This window comes from Nicotiana tabacum, chromosome 3 (genome assembly GCF_000715075.1).
Source record: "Nicotiana tabacum cultivar K326 chromosome 3, ASM71507v2, whole genome shotgun sequence".
NCBI lineage: Eukaryota > Viridiplantae > Streptophyta > Magnoliopsida > Solanales > Solanaceae > Nicotiana > Nicotiana tabacum.
Window position 1 is genome coordinate 76,980,931 of NC_134082.1, and position 16,382 is coordinate 76,997,312.

The 16,382-nt window shown below is 40.0% G+C and overlaps 1 long non-coding RNA gene across 4 annotated transcripts in view; it reads left to right on the forward strand.

Annotated features, from left to right (window-relative positions):
- The first annotated feature begins 405 nt into the window (after window positions 1-405).
- Window positions 406-16,382, forward strand: part of LOC107807305 (uncharacterized) — a 45,219-nt gene continuing 29,242 nt past the window's right edge. For 3 of the 4 annotated variants that reach the window (XR_012707618.1, XR_012707616.1, XR_012707617.1), the window contains exons 1-4: window positions 406-602; window positions 965-1,031; window positions 2,090-3,659; window positions 7,052-7,184. This is a non-coding gene — a long non-coding RNA (uncharacterized LOC107807305). Of the gene's footprint in view, window positions 603-964; window positions 1,032-2,089; window positions 4,340-7,051; window positions 7,185-16,382 lie in introns of those variants that run through there. The other variant, XR_001652863.2, reaches the window with a different exon arrangement.

Consider the following 16,382-nt stretch of genomic DNA (forward strand, 5'->3'; position numbering starts at 1 on the left):
CACGTGTGCAAATGACATGTTGTGGCCAATCAAAGGCAGCCTTGTCACTCTTCAATCTGATTGGTCGGAAAGAGTTTGTTCTTATCATAACTCTTCCCTTCCACAACTATAAATAGAAGTCTTCATACGTTAGAAATTAAAGACACCAGAAGTTATAACAAGAGGCATGAAAGAGCTCACTACAAAAAATCGGAATTATTGCGGCGGTTAAATAATGATGGTTCAACAAAACCGCCGCAATATATATCATAATATGGCAGCGTTCCAGACACCATTAGTGCGTGATGTAAAACCGGCATTTTTTAAATAATTACGGCGGTTCTAAACCGCCGCTAGTTAGACAAAATTTTTAATAATTCATTTAATGTTATTATTCCGTAATGTAATGATATAATATATCCATTCAAAATTTCAAACACCTGAAGCCCTAAACAGAGTAAACTAAAGCCCCAAAACAGCGTTTCCCCAAATCATTGTATACCTTCTCTCTCTCTCTCTACACCTTCTCTCTCATTCTCTCTAAACAAGCGATTCCCCCAAATCACTGTAATGTAACGATTCTCCCAAATCCTTTAGCTTTTATGTAAGGAGATCAGATTTAGGTAATGTGTTTGAATTTCACTGATTTAGATTTCGATTTTGCTGTTTTAGCCATTGATTTCATTGATTTTCGGCGTGCATGTATGTGTATTGGACGAAGTACAGTTTAAATCACTGATTTTAGCTGTCGATTCACTGCTTAAGCCATCAATTTCACCGTTTGGCGATCAATTTTATTGATTCGGCCGTCGATTTCACTGTTTAGCTGTCAATTTCAGCTAATAGTTTTATTTTATTTTTCGTTTATTTTTGTGTCAAGTTTTGTTCCTTTTCTATTCAATTAAGTTTGTGTTTGTTTAAATTTTGATATTTTTAGTTTTTGTTCTGCTAATATTAACCTAAATATCATTTATGGCCTTGATAGGTAGCCAAGGAATCTAAAACAGTTAGAGCAATTCTGTATCCTTTTGATGTGGTGCTTTGTCTGAAAGGTTAGTTGCTACCTAAAGCTTGTGCAAGAAATATGTTCTTCTGGTAAAACGATTAGGCTGATTTTATGTATATCGTGTACAAATGAATGGCCTGTAATACCTCCAGTATAATATCACCTTACAGTATGTAACTTTGTTTGTAGTTATGTTTTCAAAGTCTCGTTGAGTTTTCTACTTCACTCCTACTGCTTCGGTTACTCATAAAGATTGCATCTATCTCAAGTCAGTCAGGATCAGCTATGTGAATCTTCTACGCGATTCTGCTTCCAGATCAGCTATGCGATTCGGCTTCCGGATCCATTTCATTTCAAATACCGAATAATCTGCCTCCTTTCCTAACAATTGTAAATAAGTTAATAAATTCTTTAAATTTTAACATACATACCTAAAAGTTATTACTGCTTATACTTTTCATCCTAACTATAATTCCTATAGATCCAGTCTTTAGAAATAACCAACTATGTGTGTATTAATTCTTATTTTTAATTTTGAACAAATATATGTCTTCCTATTACATTTGCTCTTTGTGTGTAAGCCAATTTAGCATTAGAAACTATGTATTAGGACTTTTTCTTTCTTCTCTGCTAAGTTTTGGGAACATCAGTCAGATTCCATGTGCAATTTCCCTGCTTTTTGGCATGTATTTGCCATGAGTTGAGAAAAATGTCCACAAAATCCCTCTTTCCTTTTTTTTTTTGCTTTTGCTTGGTCAATTTGATATTAGCTGTACAGTTTGATGACAAAAAAGATTAGCATTGCTCATTTGTGAACTAAAGACAAGTTACTTCACTGAAAACGTATCAAATAATGTATGCTGATGATATAAACAAAATTAATTTGACAATATGGATAATTCATGCATGTTGTAGTTTTTGTTTTTCCCTGAATAAGTTTCACATGTTCTTTTATTTGTTTATTTCTCGCTTTAGTTTCCGTTTATTCTTCAGAAGTTAAAAAGTTAGATTTAGTGATTACTATTCTTTTGATTTCCATAAAGTGGCTATGAACTAGCTTTTTCATTTTTATATTGTGATGTTATCTTATATCTTCTTTTCTAGCCATGCCAATTGATAAATCTTGGATTAGCAAACCACGAAATACATTTGAATACGCGGATGGGCTTAGAAAATTTCTGGATTTTGCTTTTGAGTATGGGTCTATTGATGGGCGTGTAATTAAGTGTCCGTGTCTGAAATGTGGTTTTAACAAGTGGCAAAGAAGAAATGTAGTTGAAGAACACCTGACTTGTAAGCCTTTTCCAAAAAATTATAAAGTTTGGTATTTGCATGGTGAAGAATCAAATCCAACTATGCCACAAATGTTTCAGAGCACACATGTCATAGAAGAAACTCTGCAGCCCTAAGATCCAATGGTAACCATGATTAACGATGCATTTAGGTTCATAGGGAACAATGTCAATGAGCCTGGTGTGTCTTGTGAGCCTATGAATAGTGAAGAAACAATTAATGAAGGCATAATGAAGAATATGCACAGTTCTATGAGCTGGTAGAAGATGACAATCAACCATTATATGAAGGGTGCGAGAAGTATTTCAAATTGTCCTTTCTAGTCAAATTGTATCATATCAAGTGTTTGTGTCGAATGACTGGCAAAGCGATGAGTATGATATTAGAATTGTTAAAAGATGTCTTTGAAGATGCCAAGATTCCTGTTTCTTTTTATGAGGCCAAAAAAACCACCAACAAACTTGGTCTTAATTATACCAAGATCCATGCTTGCCCAAATGATTGTATGTTATATTTTGGGGAAGATGAAGGCTTACAAGAATGCAAAAGTGCAAGACAACTAGGTGGAAGGACAATAAAAAAAGCAGCCCGCAAAGATTTTGCGCTACTTTCCACTAAAGCCAAGGCTACAGAGATTGTTCATGTGCTCTAAAACTGCTGAGTCTATGAGATGGCATTCTTCCGTGGGTTATCAAGATGGATTGATGAGACATCCAAGGGATTATCAAGCATGGAAAGCATTTGACTTGCTTCATCCTGAATTTGCTGTAGATCCTCGGAATGTACGACTAGGCCTAGCTAGTGACGGTTTCAATCCTTTTGGAGAAATGGCAATAAACTATAGTATTTGGCATGTGGTTCTTATTCCATACAATCGTCCTCCTTGGAAGTGCATGAAACAAACTTCATTCATTCTTTCAATGATCATTCTAGGAAAACAAATGCCCGGCAATGACATTGACGTGTACTTACAACCTCTTATCCAAGAGTTGAGAGAATTGTGGTACGATGGAGTGCAGACATTAGACTCTTCAAAGAATAAATTTTTTAAAATGTGAGCAGCCTTGATGTGGACAATTAGTGATTTTCCTGGGCTTGGCAGCTTATCTGGATGGAACACATACACTCAGTTTGCTTGTCCCACATGTAACTTTGATACAGACTCTTGCCGGTTGAAGCATAGTAGAAACTGGTGTTTCATGGGTCAAGACGAGGTGGTGGTTCTTATATGGGCCCAGCTAGTACTAGTGCTCTACCTCCACAATAGGTGCAAGAGATGGCAAATATGAGATCACAATTAAATGCGCTAACAAGCTTATTTCAAATGAAAATAGGAAATATCCCCGAAAAGTTTGCTCACTTATTTCCGACTCCTTCACAGGTAAGTCTTCTCTTTATTTTTTCTTGGTCTATCTAGAAAAGTTCAAGGGGGTCTAGTGATACTTTCTTTAGTTTTCACTACAAGTTTATCTAATGCATTGACATATGAAGAGGTACTTCAACAATCAACTACTAGTACTTCAACAATTGATTTTGATACAAATGCCTTTGTTGAAACTGTGACAAATGGAAATTGTTTAACAATAGCATTACTCAGGATAAACATTTTGTCTGAATTATGAATAAGTAACAGGTCTAATTCACTTAAAATTGAATATTCAATATATGAGCAGAAATCATAGGAAACAAGAACTTGCTTGTATTTCCTCAATATATTGCAGCAGTGTAACAATTTCACTTTGAATATCTTTGTTCTATTCAACTTATTTGCTTGAATCCAATATTTGTGCTCAAGTATAAGAGAAGATGTATTTGCTGACAATATGTAAAAACAATATCATATTGGCTATATAAAGAGAATCCTTTAGTGGTTTGCTTCAAGAATGTGTAATATGGTAAGTTGCAGGTGGCTTCTTAGTATATTTGGTTGATGGTCAACATAGCAGTGATTGTATATGGAGTATATTTTCCTGTTTCAAATCAACCTAATTTAACTGTAAGTCTGTAACATAGGTTCTTGATCCCATTTCAAATTAACCTAAATTCCGCTGTTATTTCCACTCTTCCAACCCCTATACTTTTTATTGTAATTGTTGTTAGAAAAAATAGGATGATTATGGAGAATAAAAGGTTTAGCTTGAGGCGTGTCAAAGATACTGTCCTTAAGGATATTTCGCTCACACCGTGATAAATAATATTAGGCGTATCCCCCAGGATTCAACAAGCTCTTCTAGTATAACTAGGAACAGAAACAACAAAGATTTATAAGAAGAAAACCCAGCACTAAAGAAAAGAGAAGAAAAGTTTTTAACTTTTTTGCACCCCTTTAAAAGATAGAAAATAGAAATATATATAGTTCAAACCAAATGGACTCTCTGACTGGAAACGTGCAAAGCCATAATGGCTTTTCAAAGCAAAATGACTATTACATAGAAACAGACGTTTTCATTTGAGAATTTAAATGTTTTGAAACATCAATACGAAGACTAATTAGTCAGTTTACAATTCACTGAATAACGTCCAAAAAGTCATTAAGGCTTTAATAACAAAACGTAAAACCATTTAAGGCTACAAAATGTCAAACATTCAAATCTCATATATACATATAAGTATTCAAAATGAGTTTTATATTTCAAGATTGTATTGTACAATCTGTTACAAATAATAAGAGTAATTTGTATAATAAAGAGCAATTAATATTATATTAAGGAATGAACATAGACATTAATATGAAAGACACCTATCGTAATGATAAACGGCTCGTCTCGCCGTGACCTTTTTGAGATATTAAAATATTATTTTTTCTATCAATCTCCCACATATCTCAAAAAGAATATCATAATGGAATAAAAAAAAATCCTGGGTTTTCACAAATGAGCATAACACGTCGCATCTGGTGTCTCTTGGACTATGAACCAGACCTAGATAAAACAAGATTAAACTTACAGAATAATTGGTGAAGTTTAGAACTTCTATGAACCAAAAATTCTTTTGCAAGTTTAGTGTCTTATCTATCACATTATACTCCAACACACTTTGTTGTTTGTCGCGGTTTTGCGCTAATAGGCCATGCACGCGCCTGGTTTTTATGAGTGCTCTAGAAAATTTTTACCATAAATTTCATAGGAGCGGCCCCACTCCACACTCATATAGGTCTATCCATCAAGTGTATTCTGCAGCACAATACACCACCTAAAATTAGGCTATGGATTAGATTAAGAGTTTAATAACTCAGCCTCCCATTCCTTGCAGTCTTGCACTATATATACACATATCATAGGAAGGGATATAATTTAATAGTGCACATTTGATCAACTAATGACTTGTTATTACCACCCATATGAACCTACTTCATGGGATCTCCAATCACATAGGTTGGGTTACCATCATAGTTGATATAACTCAAATTGAAAAAAGTCTCATTCCCCTCGATGTTTCAGATATTAATTTTCTTCCCAAAGGTTTAGTCAGGGGATCGGCCAAATTCACTTCTGACTTCACATAATCTATGAAATAATTCCATCTTTCAGCAGCTGCTTTATCACATTATATCTCAATCGGATATGTCTACTCTTCCCATTAAAGAATTTATTTTTAGCAATGGCTATTGCAGCTTGGCAATCACAATGCATCGACACAGAAGATGCGATTTTATTCCTAGTGGAATACTCGCCAAAAGGTTCTTTAACCACTCGGCCTCATTGCCAGCTAATTCCAATTCCACAAACTCAGATTCCATGGTAAATCTAGCTATTATTGTTTGTTTAGCTGATTTTCATGCCACAACACCCCCACCGAGGGTGAACACATAACCACTAGTGCAAGATACGTGGGCGAGATACGTGGGAGAGGGGGTGGAATGTGGAGAGAGAAACATGGGGGAGTGGAAGATATGTTAGAGTAATTTTAGGACACTAATTATTAACATTAATTCACTTAAAATGTACATAAATGATAATTGGGTATATAATATGTAATTATAGTAAAACTTGAGTAGGAAGAATAATATAGCTTCAATATAGTGTATACAAATGTAAAAATCTCAAAATTATTCTTTGACCATATTTTTCTTAAATAATTTTTTAACATTTAAATAATTAACTATTTCATTTATAATACTTTTTATATAGTTTTCATACGCCAAATCTTATTTTCTAAACTTGGAAAAATCTATATTCGAATTCACAATTAAAATTAAGTTCTTTACTCCTTATGTCAAAGTAAAACAAGAGATTAATGTAACTATTTAGTTCCTGCCCTACCCCCAAACCCCACTTCCCCTACTCTACTATTACGCATTACCATGGCGCTTGAGAAATGACACAAAAACCATAAAGAAGTATTGTAATTAACTAATTTAGGGGTGTTTGGTACGAGGTATAAGAAGGTATAGGGATGGTATAAAAATTTAATATCACCTTAATACTCTGTTTGGTTAGCAAATCAGACATAAGTTATCCCGGTGTTAATTTTAATACCGGGATAGCTTATACCTTATAAAGGGTAGGGTAATTAGCACCAGTATAACTTGTACATTCTTCTTAGAAATTATGTAATTGTCATTCTTAATACAACATACTAAATAGTGAATAAACAACAATTCCAGCATAACTAATCCCAGGATAATTTATTCCAACATAACTTATACCGGCATAACTTATACCGACATAATCCGTATTCCAACCAACCGACCCTCGGAGATTAGATACGTTTCATGCCATTTTGTGCTTCAGACTTATTTGTTTTTGTTTTTTTTTTCATTTTCTTTAACAGGCAAGGAACCGCACGAAGTGGAAACGTAACCAAGAACAGAGAAGAAGGTTCCGTGGGCCATCTCCATTTGCAAATGCGGCGAGACGCAGCCAACTTTTCCAACAAAGATAAAAAGAAATGAGGTTCCTTTCAGGTTCGTGAATCTCGGCTTCAGCTTTCCGATATTTTTCATGTACTTAATTAGAAGTATACTCAAAGAAAATCAAATGAGCAGTTCACAGAAATAAAATAAAAAATATACTCCTGGTAGTAGTACCTCTAAGTGGGGAAAAAAGGTGAAAACATAATCAAACTAGTATTGTTTACCCTTAAAATTGGATAATAATTAAATTTGTGAGTGGTTTTAAGGATACACAAATTAGTTTGATACAAAACGATAAATTAAATTAGAATGAACAAGTAAATGTATAGTGAATTCAAACCACGCGAGGAGGATGATCCCAGCCTTAGTGTAATGTTCACCCTCGATTCGGGCTCACAGTAGCCAATATTGATAAACAAGAAAAAGAGCTTTGATAACAATAAAAAATAGTAATGTATTGCTTTGGAATGCGTGTTACAATGTGTGTCATGAATTATCAGACTCCTTTTATATAGTAGGGGAGTCCTACTCTAGGTACGACTCTATAAAAGGTAAAAAAATCTTATGATTAACTGATTGTCGGTTCTTCATCGATACGTGCTGAGATCCCCGCCGTGATATCCGGCCGGTCACGGATATTACGGCCTTCTGTTGGCCGTGCTTGATTGCCCGACAATGTTCTTCGAAGTCATTCAATGCTAGGACCGGTCCCGAACCATGGACCCGATATTCTCGAGGTGGGCGTCATGCCCCCGGATTCTGACTCGATGATACCTTTGCCTTGATTTCGGTCCCTTGTCATCATGTCTCGCGCTTGGCTTATCTTATCGGAGACCGGGGTGTAACATGAACCCGATTTTACCCTTATACAGATAGTCTCCTCGTTTCTCGGAGAGTAAATGACGAGAAATGACATGAGCTCTTGATTCCTACTTCGATACATCGTACGAAAACGACAAAACACCTGAAATGTCTCGTCAGTCATGTCATAATGGTATTAAATGCATGTCAGCCGCCGGTCGATTGTCCCTGGACGTGAAATGTCGCTAAACTCCTATAAATACCCCCTCTTTCATTCATTTTTTACTTCACGTTAAGCCTTCTACCCTCGTACCTTAGGATTTCAATATTTTCTATCAATTTTACCTCTGTCACTCAAGGTTCTTTAGTACTTTGCAAAAAAATTTACTCATCTCCTACTCAAGCCAATAAGTCTGATCCTTCAACTTTCAATCTTTATCCATTTTTTCCAAGCTTTTCCTTCATTACCATGGCAAAAACTTTAAAATCTGTTCCTCAAAAAGGATGTTCCTTCTTCTTCGTGGCCGACCACTGATGTTGAGGAGACCGCTCCTGAAGTGGTTGTTCATGAACTGGCAGAAGATCCCCCCTTGAAAATGTTCATTCCTAGGGGTTTTTCGGTCACCGATAACTTCAAGGTTGAGATTCCTTTATCGGTACAAGGTCGGGGTGAGGAGGCCTCGAGATATATTTGCTCAATCACCGAAGAGGTCTTCCCCTCAGTCCGAAAAGACTACAACTGGGCCGACAAAGACGTAGTGGTCCCCGACTCCGACGAAGCCATTACTACCCATGTCGAGGGATATCTAAGTGTTTACACTTATCCCTTTACATTGGGCCCGGTGGACCCGGTCATCTTAGACTTCTGCAGAAGGTATAACATATTCCTTGGCCAAATTCATCCATCATTGTGGAGGATTGTGATCCTCCTTCGATTCTTTGTGAACAAAGTCAATGGGTTCTCGTTTACCATCGATCATTTACTCCGCTTGTACAGTTCCCGAATCTTCTGAGGGGGACTAATAAAGCTTGTACGCCGAGCCAGCAAAGCCCCATTTTTTAGCATCGACGAGGACCGAGACACGGCTGGCAAGGACGCTTTGTCTGGGTGAGGACCACTGACCTAGTACCCTCCGAGTAGAGGTTGTTCCCTGAGAGGTGGAACGTATCATGTAAGTATGACTCTCTTTAAGCATTGATTTCATGCTTTACCTTCCCTTTTCTTATCAGTGTTTATTGTGGTGCAAGCCTTGCTCGAGTTCCAAATGCAATTCCTTGACTCAAGGAGTGGCTTGAGGGTATTGTGTCGCAGATCCCTATTTCGAGTGTTCGTGGCGCAATCTTTTTAAAGGCCGTTGAGAGGCTCGTTCCTATGGTAAAGTTCCTTTCTAGAGTGAGTCACATTGAACTTCTTCCCCTAGCATCGAGTTCTTACTTTTTATTTTTTTCCTTTTGTAGGTTTGCCTAAGATCGTCGAGCTTAGGCCTCCGGTCGGAGATGAGGGCTTACTTGTTAAGTCTCCTACTTCGGGATAGGCCGGAGAAAAGAAAAAGAGAAGGGCTCAGAGTTCCCCGAGCTTGGAGAAAAAGAAAACGAAAAGGAGGCTGGTCTGTAAACCAAAGGAAATCTCCAGCTCCCGAGTTCTCAAATTGGACTCGCTCCTCCGGCTCAAGGACGAGCCCGAGGAGGATGATCTCTTTCTGGCCCATGAGCCGTCTGTGCCCGAGGAATAGGCGACGACTGAGGAGTAAATGACGGAGGCTAATCCCTCTCAAGTTCGTGAGGCCAACGCAACAATGAGGGTCGAGAACCCTCAAGACGCCGGTTCTGCCCCGCCCGGTGTTATAGACATTATGCGATCGCCTTCGTTCACAGAATCAATGTTTGATAAATCCCAAACGACGAAGGAGCAATCTAACGAGGGGGTCCATGGAGCTGGTGATCCCCTTCGAAGCTTTTTTGACGGTGTAGACTCATCTGACCCTAAGTACTTTACTGGTTTGGGTGAATTAGAGGTGCCGAAGAAGAGTTCATCCTTTAAGATTGGCGGGCCGAGCTCGAGCCCGAGGTTGGTCAACCGGTTTTTTAGCTTTGAGCATATATTCTGGTCGGAAGCGGTCCATTGTTATCACCATCTCGGAGGATGCTCGGATTCATTCCGCCCCTGTTGGGGTAGCTAGTTACCTCTGGTGTCTGGTAACCAACGAAGATCAGGCAAAAATGAATGAGGTGGATGCGCCATGCCTATTCAACGAAACGCAACAGGCGCTGAACCGGGTAAGGTGTTGATAAATTTTTTATTTTTCAGCTTTAGTTCTTGATGATCCTAATACTTCTTCTCATATTTGCATGCCTTGGTGCTTTACCATGAAACCTTCCTCCAGTATTAGGATGAGCTGAGCCAGCATGAGGCCGAAACTAAAGAGCTTGCTGAGAAGAGAGACATGTGCAAACTTCTCAGCGAGCAACATGAAGGAGAGGTCAAGAGCCTTCGAGCCGAGTTGGGCACGACTCAGAAAGAACATGCCAGAATAGGTAAAAATCTTTGAAGTTAGTGATGATGGGCTAGACACGGTGACTAATGGTCAGAACCCGTAGGTCCAACAGAAGATTGACCGGATCGACCAACTACGAGCCAAGATGGATGTGATCAAGGTCGAGGCCGAGGAGTGGAAAGGCAAGATGGACCGTCTGGCCTCAGAAAAAGAGACTGCCCGGGAGCAGCTAGCCTCTGTTGAGGCCCAACTTCGATCAATGAGGGAGAAAGCTCAGGCCCGGTCCCAAAAAGTCGAGGACCTCCAGTCTCAATTGGGCTCGGCTGTTGCTGATCAGAATACCTTTGCCAAAGAGCTTAAAGCAGCCAAGTCAGTGGCTGAAATAACCAGGGCCGATGCCGATAGGATGGTAGCCCAGTACAAAGCCGATGTTGAGGCAGCCAGGACCGCCTGAAAGACATCGTTGAATATATGAAATGGCAATCCCCAAGGAAGGCCCTAGAGGAGGTTCATGCTCGGGGTTTTGATTTATTAGTCGAGATAAAAAATGCTAAGGGATTCGAGGCTGAGGGGCCAAGAAGTTGGCATATCCCCATGACACAGAATACTCGGAGGGTTCCGGTGGATCTGGGGGCAGAGAGGACCCCGATGGTCCTGGTTATGAGGCGGGCTCCGGCGAAGACCAAGCTGCTTGGGTGCTTTGTAGATGTTTTTGAACTTTCAGATTTTTTGTTGAGGCCATTTGGCCTTTGTAAAGATCTTTTAATATATATATACTAGGCCTTTTTCCTTCGACAAATTTCAAGCTTTGTCGCTTTTTCTTTACAATTGCAAAGATTTTGAATGCTTTAGCACGTAATAATTAGGTCTTGTTCGGAGGTTCAAACAATGCTCGTTTTTGGTATTATTTTGCTCAAGATACGTGGGGCCTTGGTATGACCGGAAGCATTTCCTGAAGTATTTACTTAGAATTTTTAGATTATGATTTTGCCGAAGGTAGCCTTTGAACCGATTTAGAACTTTTTGAAGGTCTTATGTTTTGGTTACGGGTCTCAGATGTCTCCGAGCCGTTCTAGGACGGCCGTAGCCTTTCAAGTTTAGGTGTTGGCTAATGGGCTTGTTACCCCGAGTCATCCGGGCTTTCCCAGGACAACAGTCCTCGAATGGGGATGGCCGTAACCTTTTGAAGTTTGGGTGTTGCCCGAGGGGCTTGTTACCCTAAATCATTCGGGCTTGCCTAGGACAGCAGTCCTCGAATGGGGACGTCGTAGCCTTTAAAGTTTGGGCATTGCCCAATAGGTTTTGTTCTCCCGGGCTTTGATAGCCCGGGTTGTCCGAACTTGCCTTGGACGGTAGTCCCCGAGCGAGGATGATCCTTTAGATCCGGATAAAGGTGACCCTTGGGTTCGGTGTCTTTTAGGGAACAAAACATAATAATTTTTAGAGACAAAATATTTATCTGCTAGGTAGAAACTTTCTTTCATGTCTGTGTGTAATATATAAGATTTCAAACATGTACAAGCTTCGTGTTATGGCTTGGGTGGTCTATGTGGGCACGGTTCATTTGACCGTTTAGCCCTTATAGTAATTCCTATCCACCGAGCCTAAACTTGTTCGAGCACAAAGTTTCTTTCCTTGCTAAAATCATTATCCGAGGGTGATGGCCCCCATTATTCGAGGCTGATCGTAGAGAGGTTTAGGATACTGCTGATGTGATCCTCGACTCCGGTTCATAACTGATCTTCAATCCTAAGTTAGCACGATCCACTATTGCCTCGTTAAAAACCTTGCTGGAAAATCCATTTGGGACAAAGCCGACTCAAGGAAAAAAGAGTGCAACGCATGCTTTCAGGCCTAAAAGTCTTAACATTCCTTGATCTTCACTTGCAAGTGTTAGTCCAATATGTAAATAAAATAAATGAATGGAGTCATACCTCAACAGTAGTATCATTTTATGTGGGTCACGTTCCAGTTGTTCAGTAGTCGCTCACCGTTTATTACTTCGAGTTTGTACGATCCTTTGTCGGTGATCTTGGTAATTCGATATGGACCTTCCCAATTCGGCCCCAGCTTTCCTTCATTCGAGTTCCGGGTGCTCAATGTCACATTCCTTAGTACCAAATCCTCGATACTGAAGTGTTGAAGATTGGCTCTTCGATTGTAATACCTTTTGATCTTTTGATTTGTGCGGCCATCCGGATGAGGGAGACCTCGCGCCTTTTGTCTAACAGTTCTAGGCTCGTATTCAAAGCCTCATTGTTTGACTCTTCGGTCACATTTCGGAACCTGAGACTCGATTCTCCTACTTCGACCGGTATTAGAGCTTCGGCGCAGTAAACCAATAAGAACGGGGTGACCCCGGTACTGGATTTTGAGGTCGTACGATATGCCCATAGGACTTCGGGCAAGATTTCCTTCCATTTTCCTTTGGCGTCGGTCAACCTCTTTTTGAGATTTTGGAGTATGATTTTTTTCGTGGACTCCGCTTGCCTGTTCCCACTAGGGTGATAGGGTGTCGATAGGATCCTTTTGATCTTATGGTCCTCGAAATACTTGCTCACTTTACTTTCGATGAACTGCTTCCTGTTATCGCACACAATCTCGGATTACATTCTGAACCGGCATATTATGTGGTCCCAAATGAAATCAATAACTTCTTTTTCCTAACTTTCTCAAATGCCTGGGCTTCTACCCATTTAGAAAAATAGTCATTCATAAATAATATAAATTGAGCCTTACCAGGTGCCCATAGTAGGGGACCAACGATGTCCGTTCCCCGTTCCATAAATGGCCAAGGTGACAAGACCGAGTGTAGCAGCTCCCCGGGCTGATGAATCATCGGAGCATGCCTCTAATATTCGTCACATTTTAGTACGAACTCCTTTGCGTCCTTTTCCATGTCGATCTAGTAGTAGCTGGCTCTGATTACCATCCGAACCTAATATTTAGCGCCCATTATGATTTTCGCAGGTGCCTTCGTGGACTTCCCCCAAGACATACTCGATATATCCTGGTCCTAGACATATGGCGAGTAGTCCATCGAATGTTCTCCTGAATAGGGTACCGTCTTCGGACAAGCTAAATCGGGCCGCCTTCGTACGTAGAGCTCTCAATTCTTTAGGGTCCGAGGGCAATTTTCCGGTCTTTAGGTAGCCTATATATTTATTTCTCCAGTCCCAAGTTAAGCTTGTTGAGTTTATCTTGGCGTGGCCTTCTTTCACTACAGTTTTCATGAGTTGTACGGCTGTTCCTGAGCTGGATTCATTGTTATCGACCGACTATCCCAAATTAGCAAGAGCATCGGCTTCGCTGTTCTGATCTCGAGGTACATGCTGCAAAGTCCGCTCCTTGAACCGATGTAGGGTTACCTGCAGTTTATCCAGGTATCTTTGCATTCACTCTTCCCTGACTTCGAACGTCCCATTGACTTGGTTTACCACAAGAAGGGAATCATATTTAGTTTCGATCACCTCTGCCCCTAGGCTTTTAGCCAGTTCGAGACCTACAATTATGGCCTTATCTCAGCCTTGCTGTTAGACAATTTTACAGTCTGAATAAATTGTCTAACTACATTACCTATCAGTGGCTTCAACACGATGCCAAGTCTGGACACATTTGCGTTCGAAGCACCATCCGTAAAGAGGGTCTAGATTCCCGAGGAAGTCCCCGAGTTCAATAACAACTCCTTTTCTACCTCGAGTATTAGGTCCGACATAAAGTCAGCCACAAAGTTCGCCAAAATTTGAGATTTAATGACGGTTCAAGTTCGATATTCGATATCGTACCCACTAATTTCCATGGCCCATTTGGCCAATCGTCCCGAGAGCTTGGGTTTATGTATTATGTTTCTTAATGGGTAGGTAGTCACAACATATATGGGATGGCATTGAAAATACGGTTTGAGTTTCCTAGAGACGCTTAGCAAAGCGAGCGCCAATTTTTCTAAGTGAGGATACCTGGTTTTGCCCTTGCCTAGAGTTCTGCTAATATAATAGATAGGAAATTGCATACCTTCTTCTTCTCGGACCAGGACTGCACTTACTGCTACCTCGAATACTGATAAGTACAGGTACAACTGTTCGTCTGCCTTCGGAGTGTAAAGCAAAGGCGGGCTCGAGAGGTACCGCTTGAACTCCCCCAAGGCTTGTTGGCACTCTGGGTTCCATGAGAAGTTCTTCTTCTTCTTCTTCAACAGTGAGAAGAATTGATGGCTCTTGTTAGAGGACCTCGAGATTAACCGACCCAGAGCGGCTATGCCTTCGGTTAATCTTTGCACAACCTTGATGTTATACACTACGGTAATGTCCTCTATGGCCTTTATTTTACCAGGATTGATCTCCATCCCCCTGTTGGACACCATGAATCTAAGAAATTTTTCAGATTCGACTCCAAATGCATATTTTTCGGGGTTCAGCTTCATATATTATTTCTTCAATATGTTGAAGGTTTCCTGCAAATTCTTTAAATGCTCCTCTCCACGTAGGGACTTAACCAACATATCGTCAATGTAAATCTCCATTGATTTTCCTATCTGTTTTTTAAACATCCAATTTACTAGGCATTGGTAAATGGTACTGGCATTTTTTAATCCAAATGGTATTATGTTATAGCAGTAGGTGTCATAATTAGTGATGAAAGATGTTTTTTTCCTGATCGCCCGGGTCCATCCGAATTTGGTTGTACCCGGAATAGGTGTTGAGAAAACTGAGGATCTCATGGTCGGTCGTTGCATCGATCATGCGATCAATGTGGGCAAAGGGAAAGAGTCATTGGGACATGCCTTATTCAAATTTTTATAGTCTACACACATTGTCAATTTATTCCCCTTTTTAAGGACTACCACTACGTTCGCTAACTAATCTGGGTACTTAACCTCCTGAATGGACCCTATTTTAAGGAGTTTAGATACCTCGTCTTTGATGAATGCATGCTTGACTTCGGATTGAGGTCTCATTTTTTGTTTGATTGGATGGAAATTCGAATCCAAGCTCAGCTTGTGAGTGATTATTTCCGGGGGATCCCTGTCATATCAAGGTGAGACCAAACAAAACAATCTACATTAGCTATAAGTAATTTAATGAGTTTTTTCCTAAGCTCGGAACATAAGCCCCGTGCCCAGGTATACCTTACGATTGGGCAAATGCTCGATCAATATGACCTAGTCCAATTTTTCGATCGCCAATTTGGTGGCGTCAGAGTCATCGGGGGATATAAAAGAACTGGGAACCCCGTAGTCATCATCTTTACCTGTCCCCTGCTTCTCTGGTTGGGTTGGGTCGGGGACAGTGTTGGTAATTGCTATTTGGCTTCTTTCTTGGTGACCGAACCCAGACCTTTTGTTGTTGAAAGTGCAGATATTAGGATCACCTCTTCAACTGCGAACATTTCCTTTACGGTCGGTTGTTCTCCGTAGATTGTTTTAATCTCTCCTAGCATTGGGAATTTCAATAGTTGGTGCATAGTCAATGCCTTTATGTTTTGGATCCATGGCCTCTCGAATAGAGCATTGTACCTCATATCTCATTCGATCACATAGTATTTGGTTTTCTGAATGGTTCCGACGACATTCACCAATAATGTTACCTCCCCTTTAGTGGTCTCACATGCTATGTTGAATCCGTTTAGAGCTCGGACTGCAGGCACAATTTGATCTTGTAGATTGAGTTGTTCCACAAACCTCGATTTGATGATGTTGGCCGAGCTACCTAGATCAATTAACACACGCTTAACTCGAGATTTATTTATGAGTAAAGATATTACTAGTGCATCGTTGTGGGGCTGTATGATGCCTTCAGCGTCCTCATTGTTAAAAGACAAGGTTCCCTCTGGCACGTAATCTTGAGTCCGTTTTTCCCTTATGATGGATACTTTGGTACGCTTTAGCATCGGCCCCTGGGGAATGTCGACCCCACCAATGATCATGTTAATGACATGTTGATGTTCCTCCTGCTTG